This window comes from Camponotus floridanus, unplaced genomic scaffold (assembly GCF_003227725.1).
Source record: "Camponotus floridanus strain SB8 unplaced genomic scaffold, Cflo_v7.5 scaffold269, whole genome shotgun sequence".
Taxonomy (NCBI): Eukaryota; Metazoa; Arthropoda; class Insecta; order Hymenoptera; family Formicidae; genus Camponotus; species Camponotus floridanus.
Window position 1 is genome coordinate 3,370 of NW_020229402.1, and position 12,747 is coordinate 16,116.

Consider the following 12,747-nt stretch of genomic DNA (forward strand, 5'->3'; position numbering starts at 1 on the left):
GGAGCGTTCTACGAGCACGAGTTGCATCGCGCGAATTATCCCGATGTGTATCTCGTGGAGAAAATACTGCGCAGGAAAGGTGACGAGGTTTACGTGAAATGGCTAGAATTTGACAATTCGCACAACTCTTGGATACATAAGGACAATATGATTTAATTTATATACAGTGTTTATTAATATTTCTTTCAATAATACTATATATGTATTTATATTCTTAATATAAGTATGTAAGATATGCGCTACATAAAATATATGAAATATAAATGTGCAAGATGTGTATTATATAAAACTATATGAAGTACAAAAAATATATGCAGTAATAAATAAAATATATACATGTATTTACAAAGGTATCCTATAATGTCCCCATGGTAACGTGTCAGTCGAATCAGGTACGATATCGCTTGTCATCGTACGGACTCAGAGCAATTTTTGTCTCGCGGACGGTATACACTTGGTGCAGTTTAGATCTTATACACGACTGCTGTCGCGTCATTTCGATCTCTTCGTTTAAACACCGCGTGTAATCTTCGAAGGTTATCGTTCTCGCGACAACGTTGCTCTTGACGCCTTTAACTTTCTTCGTGTCTTTCTTTCCGTCCACTCGCAACGCGTACATCTTTGCTCTGAGCCAGACGAATTCGGTCATTATCGCACCGTTGTTTTCATCCTTCATCAAACCAAACTTTTTTATTTACAAGCGGTATATCGTACGCATTGTCCACCGCATAATCGCTCGTGTCGAATCTAACAATGTCGCGCTTCATGTTGTCGTACACATCCGCGCACTCAATGTGATATATGAGACTACCCGTATCGGTGTACATTACCCGGCATTTGTCGCGATACAGAGGATATATGTACTCGTGATGAAATTCGTACAGACACGTCTTGGATATGTCGAGTATGCACATACCCACGTAAATCGGTTTGTAAAATTTCACCTCGAGTTTACGCAATTCTACCGCAATCAGATTTTCCGAAAAGACGCTTCTGCTATGGAAATTCGGTTTCGCGATCATCGCTTCCGCGCCGAACCGACCGTCCCATTTTGTTAATAATTTTACATCGACCCGATTACGCACATTTTCCATCGTTTTGCCAAATACCGCGTTGTTCATTAATTTATATAAATTTTTCTCGAAATCGTTTTTCGCGAGTGTTCTGAAACGTGTATTTAATTCTATATAATTTCGAAGCCATGGAGATTGAGAAAACTGTAAAATTCTATGTATTTTTGTTATACGAAGGCCGTGACGCGTACACTGTTGTAGGTTACGGTATTGTATCACGTAACGCTTCTTATCGTATAACGTTGCGAGGAGCTTGTCTTGCCGCTTGCCGGACGGCTTGTCGCGTGTCGGACAAAACGGTAGGTCGGTGTGCGTATCGTGAAGATGTGCGGGTACTCAAGATCGACTTCGAGGATATATCCCGTGGGCGAATCTAACGCTATAGATGATACGTCAAAATTTGACGCATCGTCGACCCATCGAAAATCGGCGTAAGGCAACGGTTGACACATTGCCCATCCGTATAAATTATTAACGTCAAAATACATCAAGTACGACGATGGTTTCAATGGATTGTACGATTGTCGCATGTACTTGTTATTAGCGCGCGCGTATCTGTTGGAACATTGGCTCAGACCACCGCGTATACCGCGTTCTATAAACATGACCATGTCGATATCTGAAGCAACTCGAACGTGATCTTTGTATGCTTTAACATGGCGTCCCACGTGTATCCGGGTAGTAATATGCGGGGTCGAGTCCGTAACTTTTTATGCAGCTATCGCGAAAATTTTCGAAAATATCTGCTAATAACAAGACATCGATTTTGAGATACATGTCGCTGTATTCGCCCAGCGTTCGAATGGAGAATCGCGTCCAGATGTTCTCGGCGTGCGCGTAATCGCTCTCGGATATAGTTTCACCGGTCAAGGAACTATAAAACGATTCGCGCGGTGGTAAACACGTATCTCGCAACCTATCTACCGAGTCGATGTATTCGTATGGAAAGACGCCTTTTCGCGTTAATAAACTGAAATTTTCCGCGGATAAATTTTGAAATTCCGATTTTAAAATTTTGAGCTTGTCTTTGTCTAGATAAGATGCCAATTTGTCGAGACTCGATGTAAGAAATTTGTACGAATCGATGAAGCGTAATTTTACATTATTTTTCCAATCGCCTTCCTTAAGGTCGACATATTTCGTAAACGAAATATATTTTTCTTTCGTTATCGGAAGTAACTCGACGCTCCCTTCGAACGCTGTAGCTATTTCCTCGATAATAAAGTGTGAATCATAACCGGATAAATTGTGGAAAACTATCGGAATACAAAAAGATTCTTTGTAATTTAAATTGCAATTTGAATGCGCGGGACCTCTGTACCGCCCGATCAGATGACAATGATCGCGAACGCGTGTATCGTCTTGCGCGAACGGCTTTTCGCATATATGACATTGAGTGGCGTTGTAAAATTTTTCATACTCTTCGGACGTTAAATTAACCATGGAGACATTGGTCGTTAAAATATTCTTAACGCGAATCGCTAAATTTTTAAGATCTTCGACGAACCACGCTATACAATCGACGCTACGACGCGAATGATACGCCGATAAAGATTCATCGTACGAACAATGCATATAATACGCTATACTAAATACCCGATGATGCTGGTACAATTTTTGTTGTTGTTCTTCCTCCGTTTTGATCAGAACGCATTCCAGGTCGGCGTACACGACGAATGGAAGTCGCTCTTTCCTGTTGTAATTGTTGAACTCGAGCCACTTGTCCTTGTCACTCGGCAACCGGATAGCGCAGTCGTTCATCTCCCCGCAGTCGACCATATGCGACTGCAACTTGTCATGTGAACTAAAATAATGCATGCATCTGTAAAAAGAAAATTTTTTTAATTTTGAACAATTTGTTATATAAATTATAATTATTTTATATTAATATATACATACCGATCGCAGATATATTTGTGATTCTTGTGTTTGCTCAGTTGCGAGCTCACGAGCCGGGATAAATTTTTTATCCACGTGAAATGTCCTACGTTGTTGCCGTCTTCCACGTATAGCAGATTCACGTGCTTATCTCGCTTCTGCTTTGTCAGTCGTAGTGGAACAATGTTCTCGCTTTCGATGCCGTACACGTTGATCGAGATACTGTTTGCGAGTTCAAATTTTTTAATTTGATTTAAAGTTACTGGAAACTCAATGTCCCGGAGATTCAGCACTGTCGCGTAATGCAGGTACGATGATTCTCGTTTCGCGTTCCTTTTTGCGGGATATAGAGCGGCGACCACTGCCCACGCGAAACACGCATTGTCTTTAGACTGTACGTTAACCACCGCTCTTTTCATCATAATCTCCCGCGACAATTTAATGTGGCATCTCGCGCGCATTGGATTATATTTATTTACATTAACAGTTAAATTCTGTATTCGCGACAATGCCCAGCCGCTATCGCGTTCCTGAAACTCTTCCAGAGACGCTAAAGTGGGCTCGATAACGCGGCGCTCGAACCACTCGCGTAAATCCGATGTGCGAAAGAGTTCACAGTTTCTCGTATTTATACTTTTATTCGCGCGTTTATCACCCGACACAAATTCACTATTAAACACAGTGTTCACTTTTACACTGTTGTGTCTTTTTAAAACGTCTTGCACTTGCTCGAGCACGATGTCTTCGGCATCCTCGAGAAATTGACGAAGTTCGATATAGTTTGCGTTAATCACGGCACCGGTCAGAATACGGCTGTCGAACGCGGTATCGATCTCTCGCCAAACGAGTCTTTCAGCGTTATTATCACCGCTGTAATCACCACCGCTGGGAATAAACCGTCTCTGCAATCGAGTCTTTGCACCTTCTAATCGCGCGATTTTAGCCACCAGAGATTGCCTGTTTCCGATCGAGAGCCGCGGACGCTTGACACGACTGCGTTCTTCGAGCTCTTGGATCAATTCCTCGTAACGCTGCAGCCACGCAAAATACTCGCCCAAGGTTGCAATTTGGCGAGATCCCTCCATCAGATCGCGTTCGGTCTGCTCGATGTTTTCCATTTTCCTGTCTTTTTCACACTTTTAAAGCACTACGTCACAGTTTTCTACGGATGACTTTTGCACACGATAAACAATACCGTTCTCTATCTTGAACGTGAAATTGCGCAAAAATCTTTCTAACGGAACACCGCTATACTTTTTTACAACCGACGTGTCGATGGGCGTTCAAATCACATACTATGATGATTTGATGCACTTCAATCCTTCTTATATATGAAGGAAGAAACGAAGGTACAAAGCAGCCGAACATCGGCGCTCATACGCGTCGCAATTCTTCCGAGAAAAAATTACGGAGGACGATTCTGGGAGGTGCCATTTGTTTATATTGTTTATAAATTCGCATGATATATAATTCAATGAGAGAGAGATAAGGATACGTCGAACGGAAAAAAATCTAGAATTACTTATATCGGGGGTAAGGGATGTACCGCGAAAGCGCAAAGCAGCCGAACATCGGCGCTGATATACGAGCGGTGGAAGCAAGGGTGCAAAGCAGCCGAACATCGGCGCTCATACGCGTTGCAATTCTTCCGAGAAAAAACATGCGAGATGATTCTAAGGTGTTTATATTGTTTATCAACCGGGCACGTAATACAATATCGCTTATACTTTCGATAAACATATGGGACCGCGCATACTTTTTTTTACGAGGTGTTTACGGCGATTGGCGATAATGCCGCATCTCTATTATACGATCTCGTATCGAGATCTCGCTGCCTTGTCAGAAAGAGTTTGGCAGTGCGCGAGTCGAGAAATCGAAAGTGAAGAAATCAAAAGTGAAGAAGTGAATATTTTTTTCATCGTTCTTGTGCATTTTATAACATGGCCGAAGAAAATATCATTAACATTAATGATGACGACGATGCTGATGTTATGATCATCGATGATGACGATGTGATGATCATCGAAAATAATAATGTGAGGATCATTGACAATAATAATGTATTGAATGTTGATGAAAATGACGAAGATGACGAAGATGACATCGAAGTAGAACCTTTGGCGGACAGCGATTACGAGAGTGTCGATAGTGATGATGAACTATTACAATTCAGAGAACGGAATTTAGACTTACCGGAAATATTGACGATGAGCGATACGATAAAAATATGTCGCATATCGTTCTATTATGTAAAATATGGACGGAAATATTGTGCGGAATGCTTCCTAAGACTATCGTTTTTATTTCTGGAAGCTAGAGCTGTACGGGAACATCGCTGCATGAATTGTCGACATTTAAGCAATATATCCTGCAAAGAGTGCAGGAAATCACTGTATCAAATATTACCGTGCGACATGTGCCCCATGTGCACACATTAAAACATTGTAAGTACTATTTTTTTAAATCTTATTATAACTATATATTTTTTTACTATATATTATAACTATATATTTTTTTTGTTACAGGAGCCTCCCCCTGAACCGACGCAACTCCCCCCCCCAAATTAATTTTATATATTTTTTATAATTATATTTTATTATAACATTACATTTTATATTTTTATATTTTTATATTTTTATATTTTACATTTTAATTTTAATTTTAAATACATATACACACACACACACACAAATATGTATAATATACACATACACACATTTTAAAATAAATTTGATATATATTTTAATTTAAAAAAATCTAATTATTTCGCATGCCTCTCCTTGCGTTCCCATCCCTGCGCTAGTTATAAGTATCGTTATCTCCCATGTGTTAATCTAAGTCTCGTCTCGTGCTAGTTATAAGTCTCTCTCTCTCGCACTAGTTGTAAGCCTCATTCGTCGCACGCGTTGTTCTCGCGTCATCGCTCCCTCTCCCTAGAACGCGTTGTTCTCGCGCCATCGCTCCCTCTCCCTCGCACGCGTTGTTCTCGCGCCATCGCTCCCTCTCCCTCGCACGCGTTGTTCTCGCGCCATCGCTCCCTCTCTCTCGCACGCGTTGCTCTCGCATGCGATGCATTTCGAAGAAATGCTGATGTTTATATTATTTATAAACCGAACATGTTCGTACGCAATATTGTTTATCAATCGGGCATGTAATACAATATTGCGATAAAACATCTAACACGCGCCGCCGCCGAAATCCCTCCGTCCCGCGTGACGTCATTCCCCCGCACCACCGTAATCCCCCGCGCGCCTCACCCCCCCTGAGAGGACCTGAGTTAGAACCCGCCCTATATACCTACTTATATCTTTTTATTTAATGACTCACTATATATTTAAATTATATTGATGATTACAAAAGTATGCAGTTGTAAATATTTAATAATGCATAAATATGTATTCACACACAAGTACGGTCTATCATTTCGAACAAATTCTTGCACGTACATATATTTTTGTTGGGTAAAAAGTTTTTATACATTTGTAAAATGTTTAAAAATATATCTATTATTATGTATGAATTTATAAAGAGATCTTTATATTAATGTTTATATTATTAAAAATATTCTTATGCAGAATGTCTCTTTGATATAGAAACATTTTTGAAAATAACAATGTACATCATTTAATATGTCAATGGACTAAATATGTCACGAAAGGAGACCGAAGCAACATAGAATTATTTTCAATTATATTTCATGTGTGTAATTAAAGCGTTTATCACATTTTTTTGGAAATAAAGTAATTGATTTATAGCGGGAAAAATGGGGAATTTGATTGGATGCACTAATGCACACTGGTGCATAATAAACACTGTCGTATATAAAATTACAATAGTAGAATTAAAATAATAAAGTAATTAATATTATAAATTTTTTTATTATATTATATTATATATATATATATATTAAGTATATTATATTAAGTTAATATTAACTAAAGTTATATTAAATAAGTTATATATTATATTATAAGTTTATTCAATGCGAATAATGATAATAATAGCTTGTACAATTAATTATATTATTTATTTTATTTATGTATGTGCTACTGTAAATTTTTACTTATTTGTACTAATACAAAAACGGTACTGCGTTACGTATCGTTTGATTCAATCTGCGTTATGTGAATATACAGAAAACATATAAATCATTGTTTTCTTAAATCCATTATTACTTTTCTTATAATCAGAATATTTCTTTATATTAAACAAATGCTTCTTATGCCAAAGGGAAGATACATAGAAATAAATTAATAATTAAAATGTTTATAATAAAATTTATTAAACAATTATATATACATATAATTATTTTTATTTATACATAGAACTATTTTTGTTTTATATATAACTTTTTTGTCAAACAATTTTTAAAGACTTTAATTCTTTTTAAAATAACGCGAGCATCTCCATGGAGAAAAATAAATTACAATGGAAGCAGCTAATAAAACGTCGTGGCACCACGTGATGAGATTAATCGTTCTAAGTCAGTTACTATTACGATTGCTAGTCGAAACGCACTATCGCGTTACTTATCGTTTGATTCAAACTGAGTTTTAAAGAATTTATTGAAAATATATGTATATATATGAATTAATATGAATTAATATCAATTTGAATACATCAGAATTAGTAGAATGAGAAAAACAATTAATTCGGGATTCAACGGAAATCGATTGAGTGCAAACGTTTATGAAAAATGCAAATTATGTTTGGAACAATATTATGTGTTTTATTGATAGGTTTAATACTGACAAAAGCAACTAACCGCCGAAGGTTAATATCACTTCAAACATCCTTCAAGAAGAAAATGTTTCCATGCATCCGGAATTAAATTTCACGGAGGTAAGAGATATTTTCGTTTGATTAAGAAACAATTGAATGTTACTGCAGTTTGTAGTGTAACTAAACATGAATGAAAATAAATTATATATTCTACATATAATAAGATAAGATAAAATAAAATAATTCAATATGAAAAAAAAGTATGTACGATGTTGTAAAAAGAGATGGATAAAGTATATATATATATATATATATATATATATATATATATATATATACAGGGTGTCCGTCGATTTTCGACCTTAATGAAATAAATAAGTAGATTGGCTCGAATTAACAAGAAATGACCGGTATTGCTTTGGGATTGTCGCAATAATTAACGAAATATTAAATAAAAAAGATCGGCCAATCTGCGTGAGTAAAAGCGCGCGGCGACGAGAGTCGTCCCACCGTAATCCGATACTACGAACGCGGCGAAGCGGTGGGCGGGTCGCTCTCCGAGACATGATGGTGGTTTGCGATATATCGCAATACCGCGGCGAAAAATGACCCGTCCCCCCTTTTCGTGGCGAGAAAATGATGCGCTATCATTTCCACACCACCTTGCGGTAGATAGCATGGTTTTTTTATAGTGGTTTCCCCCATAGGCCTATTCCACTCTCAATTTAAAAATTATTCAAAATGCCATTTTCTATACGCTGAATATATCGTAAATGTAAAAAATTAATGGACAGTACCTTTACAAAAATTGATTCGTGGTTGAAAATTCCTCGATAAAATGTATTGCACACGTTGATAATGTGATACGATGATAAAATTTTTCAAGAATCCTTTCTTCATCTCGTACACGAAGACGCACTGCTGGACCGGTTATCCCGATATTATGCACGACACTCAGTTTCACATAATTATTGCACAACACGTAAAATTGTACGGCCACTTGGTTTTCGTGCACGCCCGAGAAATGATTCCATGTAAATTGCGACGCACGATAAGTATTTTCTCCCGCTAGTCCGTATGCCACAATCATATCCGTATATTCCTGCAGAGTACACTTCATTTTCACTGTTAATTTACTACGCAAACACAAGATTTTTATTAAAACGTCTTAGCTCTCGCACGCTGTTACCAGACTGCGTACGCCAGCAGCACGCAACTACAGCTGAGCGGACATGCGAGTGTAATTGTGCGCAGGCGTCGAACTCACACGTACGCTTACACTCACATGTCCGCTCAGCTGTCAGCTGTAGTTGCGTGCTGCTGGCGTACGCAGTCTGGTAACAGCGTGCGAGAGCTAAGACGTTTTAATAAAAATCTTGTGTTTGCGTAGTAAATTAACAGTGAAAATGAAGTGTACTCTGCAGGAATATACGGATATGATTGTGGCATACGGACTAGCGGGAGAAAATACTTATCGTGCGGTCGCAATTTATATGGAATCATTTCTCGGGCGTGCACGAAAACCAAGTGGCCGTACAATTTTACGTGTTGTGCAATAATTATGTGAAACTGAGTGTCGTGCATAATATCGGGATAACCGGTCCAGCAGTGCGTCTTCGTGTACGAGATGAAGAAAGGATTCTTGAAAAATTTTATCATCGTATCACATTATCAACGTGTGCAATACATTTTATCGAGGAATTTTCAACCACGAATCAATTTTTGTAAAGGTACTGTCCATTAATTTTTTACATTTACGGTATATTCAGCGTATAGTAAATGGCATTTTGAATAATTTTTAAATTGAGAGTGGAATAGGCCTATGGGGGAAACCACTATAAAAAAAGCGCACCATGCTATCTACCGCAAGGTGGTGTGAAAATGATAGCGCATCATTTTCTCGCCACGAAAAGGGGGGACGGGTCATTTTACGCCGCGGTATTGCGATATATCGCAAACCACCATCATGTCTCGGAGAGCGACCCGCCCACCGCTTCGCCGCGTTCGTAGTATCGGATTACGGTGGGACGACTCTCGTCGCCGCGTGCTTTTACTCACGCAGATTGGCCGATCTTTTTTATTTAATATTTCGTTAATTATTGCGACAATCCCAAAGCAATACCGGTCATTTCTTGTTAATTCGAGCCAATCTACTTATTTATTTCATTAAGGTCGAAAATCGACGGACACCCTGTATATAAAATAATTATTTCTAAAAATAACAATTATTAAAATTAATGAAGTTTTGTGTCTACTATCTGCTACATTAATATATACATACAATGGCACTTCAACAGATTTTTATGTTATTTTTCTTCAATTTTTAAAATTTCTTTATTTTCCTAGATATATATATATATATATATAAATATATATATATTATATTTATTGATCTAAAGTAAGTTTTATATTATTGTAGATTTTATTTTATAAAATTAATTTAGAAAGTTAGCATCATTTCTTTGTGTTTAGGATAATTATACAACGGGACAGAGCTACTAAATATCGAGATAGAAAATCTGTCTGACAAAAAAATCATTCATCAAACATTCTTCAAGTTGTATCTATTAACGCTAATATTTCGATTGACAATATATTCAACAACTATCGCTGGAATTTATATTAATTTTCATTGTACATATATTCATTTATATACAATTATATACACATATTCTTATCGAGACATTATCGGTTTATACTATCGGTTTATATTTATTATTTGCTGAATTTGTTTGTGTTAAAAATATAACGAACATTCGAAATAATTCGCGAAAAAACTTGACAAGGTAATAAATAAAAGAATTTATATAATTCTATGACTAATATATTTAATAACTGTAAAGAAATAATATTTTTAATCTTTTTATTCTTGAAGTACAAACATTAATAAAACTTTAGTAATATCGGCAAATTTTTAAAAAGAAATATGAGTTACGGTATAATTGAATAGAGTTAACTAACTCATCGTGAGCATGAATCAAATCGTTAGACAAAAGTGTTTTAATAATTGCAAAGAGCTATGTAATTGTAACTATGCTAATTGTAAAGAGCTTTCGCTTGTACTTGACAAAAGCTGTTATGAATCCTCATTGACTCTCGTTAACCTATTGATTGATTTTCTTTTTAATATGAGTTATGTTTGATATAGAGGATGCCTTTAAAAAAATAAATAAAAACTAGATTTTATGATATAAATAAAACTACATCACATTCAATTTATATCATTTAGGAATGGTATATATCAAACCGGTATTATTAAGCAAACCAAAAACGAATGGCAATGTTTTGTTTAATTTTATGTATTATATAATTTATCATTAAAATCCCCAGAAACAATCGCCTCAATGATATTCACTTAATTCTTTTCGTATGTTACATTTTATGAAGGATATTTCAATGTCCGAGAAAAGTGATCATCATATACTAAATTTCAAATCTGACCGGAGTCATTCTGATAGTACTGTTAGAAATGAGCGGGAAGTCGATGAAGTTATATTACTTGCAAATATTTCTACCATTCCAGAATCTATCGGTAAGTTGCAAAAAATAAAACATTAATAACAAAATCTATGATAAAAAAGTGTAAATATAATTTAAATTCAAGAAAGAGTGGCAATCAAATCTAAAAATATCTTCCAGTATTGAAAAGAATATAAATTCTAATTCTGCTCTAAAAACAAACAGAAAAGCGCAATATAAAAATAACATTGTACATAAAAATTGTTATAATTTATGGTAAAATCAATTTTATTAATATGTTACTCTGTTTTAAAGCAGTCGCAAATATTATACTTCTGATTTCTTAAGCTATAGGAATTTTTCGAAAAGTACTTGTCGTTTTAGTAAAAGTTATTTATTTTTGCCATGAATTAACGATTACTTTTCTAAATCTTAAATGACGCAAAAAATTATTATATTATCTTTTTAAAGATCAATACTGTGCTAATTTCTATATTTTGTAGTTTACATTATTTATTTTTTTATTTTTTTTAATTTAATTAAGTTTATTTATTTTTTCTCTTTCCTTTATTTTCACATTAAATTGTTCTTTCTGATTTACTGAGATAATCCACTTAATCTTATATATAACTGTTAATGTGTACGATCTTAAAATCTTTAGAAAGCAGTTTGAGCAAGCCAACATCTCTCAGAGCATTTGTACAATTCGACAGTCAATTTACAGAAAAAGTAAACGACATTTTTGTGACATTGAGGTAAGAAATCTAAATTCCCAGTTTGTATTCTTTCGTTTTTCTTTCTTTTTCTTAAATTCAACGACATAAATATATCAAAATGATAATTCTGTTATAATTTTGTTAAAATATAAAATAGTTCAAATTTTATTTCAATTTATTTTTTTAATTTATTTAAATTTAATTTAAATTTAATTTAATTTATTTTTTAACGACATCTCGGACATTGAGAAGGATCTTGAAAAGATCGAAACGTACGTATGTATTATTTTCTGTTCACTCGAATCAATTTTTTCAGACATATTTTTTATATTTTTATATCTGACTGATTATTAATATATTATGTCTCTTACTTAGAGTCTTTATTATTATTTCGATTTTTTTAGGCTCTTGCGCCACGTTCTTTTAGCCTTCCTTTTTATTTCGTTTTGCTAAAATTTTACGTTTTACAGATGGAACCAACCAGAATTTGCCAATGAAATAATACAAATGTACCAAGTGCAGTGTTCTTTCTTCGAGGACTTTAAAGAAACCTGCGACGATAGAAATATCACAGCTACAAAATTGGCGCACACGGTGCACAATCTAACATCTAACACGACATATTATTTTCGAGTACGTGCGCTAAAATTGTTGCTGGTCCTTAGACGGATTTAATCAATGTGTCGACTACACATGAAAATTCAATACGTATATTATTATTTACAACGTATGAAGGTATCAAATTATGGGACTTGGATTTGAACATTTATATTACTAATGTCGTAAATTTTACAAAGTACGTAATTTTACAGAATATACTCATAAAAAAATGGTTTTAATTATCATAAATCATTTTTAATTATAAAGTAAAAGTTATTACTATTATGCACAAGTTTATT

At 35.1% G+C, this 12,747-nt stretch overlaps 1 long non-coding RNA gene across 1 annotated transcript; it reads left to right on the top strand.

Moving 5' to 3' along the window:
- The first annotated feature begins 11,169 nt into the window (after nt 1-11,169).
- Nucleotides 11,170-12,351, top strand: LOC112638232. Its single transcript, XR_003122918.1, has 3 exons — nt 11,170-11,205; nt 11,794-11,887; nt 12,319-12,351. It is a non-coding gene; the product is annotated as an uncharacterized LOC112638232 (long non-coding RNA).
- Nucleotides 12,352-12,747: the final 396 nt, after the last annotated feature.